Genomic DNA, 1,470 nt, shown 5'->3' with positions numbered 1-1,470 from the left:
TGAGGCTCCTACAGGGGTTGATGATGACTTACCTGACACTTCCCTGTTCATGGTGGAGACAATGCTTGAATGGAGTGAGAAGATTGTTAACTTTTTGGTTTATGGCTTTCCACCCAAGGAGCTTCGTAAAGATCTAGCTCGAAAGCTAATCAAAGAATGCGAACACTATTGCTTGATAGCCGGGACTCTTTATAAAAGAGGAAAGGATGACGTTCTTAGGCGTTGTGCCCGAGAGGATGAGTATCTATACATTTTGCAAGAGGCACATATGGGCGTAGCCGGTGGTCACTTCTCAGGAGACTTAACTGCGCGAAAGATCTTACAATCAGGGTATTGGTGGCCCACTATGTTCCAAGATGCATCACTCTTTGTGAAGGGTTGCGATGAATGCCAACGATACAAGAAACCCCAACGGAAAGATCAGATGCCCCTACATCCAATCAAAGTAAACCAACCATTTGAAAAGTGGGGTTTAGACTTTGTAGGTCCAATTAGCCCAGCGGCCCGAAACACACAATCTTGCTATATTATTGTGACCACTGACTATATGACCAAATGGGCCGAAGCAAAAGCGACACGTAAGGCAGATGCAAGGACAACAGCCAAGTTCCTCTTTGAAAATATAATCACACGATTCGGTTGTCCTTTTGAACTTGTGAGCGACAATGGTACGCATTTTATAAATGAAGTGATTAAGGAGCTCACAACAAATTTCATGATCTCCCATCATAAATCTACTCCTTACTATCCGCAAGCGAATGGCCAAGCCGAGAGTACCAACAAGACCTTAATCTCTGTTTTGACAAAGACAGTTGAAGCTCATCGCACGGATTGGGATCTAAAGCTCACGACAGCTTTATGGGCCTATCGTACTGCGTACAAAGTGGCTATTAATTGCACACCATTCAAAATGGTATATGGCCAAGAAGCAGTCATGCCGTGGAAATTTGTCATTCCTAGTCTTCATGTTGCTACTCAAGAGGGTTGGGATGGTAATCCCTTAGCAGAGCGTCTGTATATCCTTGAGCGGCTAAACGAAGAAAGACAATTGGCTGTGTACAATACCCTTGTGGAGAAGGATAGAAGGAAAAAATGGTTTGATCGCCACCTAAAGGACAAGGACATCAAGGTTGGGGATAAAGTCCTAATGTATGGAGTGCGAAACGAAAAGAAGAAGCTCAAATATGCTGGTAAGGGACCATATAGAGTATGTGAAATTACCCCGCAAGGTACTATCAGAGCGGAGACTCTCGACGGAGTTGAAACCATTGGATTCCTTAATGGGAGTAAATTCAAAAGATACTATGACCCCCTAAGCCAAGAGGAGTTATATGCAATCCATCAAAAGAAGGCAGTTAAATTACTAGCTGAGCTTAAGAAAATACAAGCGAGAGTTGAAGCCAAAGAACGTCAACAGCGTGCTAGGCGCCAACGAGAAGCCAACTTGGGGATTACACAAGCATTTTTCGA

The sequence above is a fragment of the Cibotium barometz genome, chromosome 10 (genome assembly GCF_041138505.1).
Source record: "Cibotium barometz isolate CiBa-2024 chromosome 10, ASM4113850v1, whole genome shotgun sequence".
Taxonomy (NCBI): Eukaryota; Viridiplantae; Streptophyta; class Polypodiopsida; order Cyatheales; family Cibotiaceae; genus Cibotium; species Cibotium barometz.
This window is presented reverse-complemented; position numbering follows the sequence as displayed.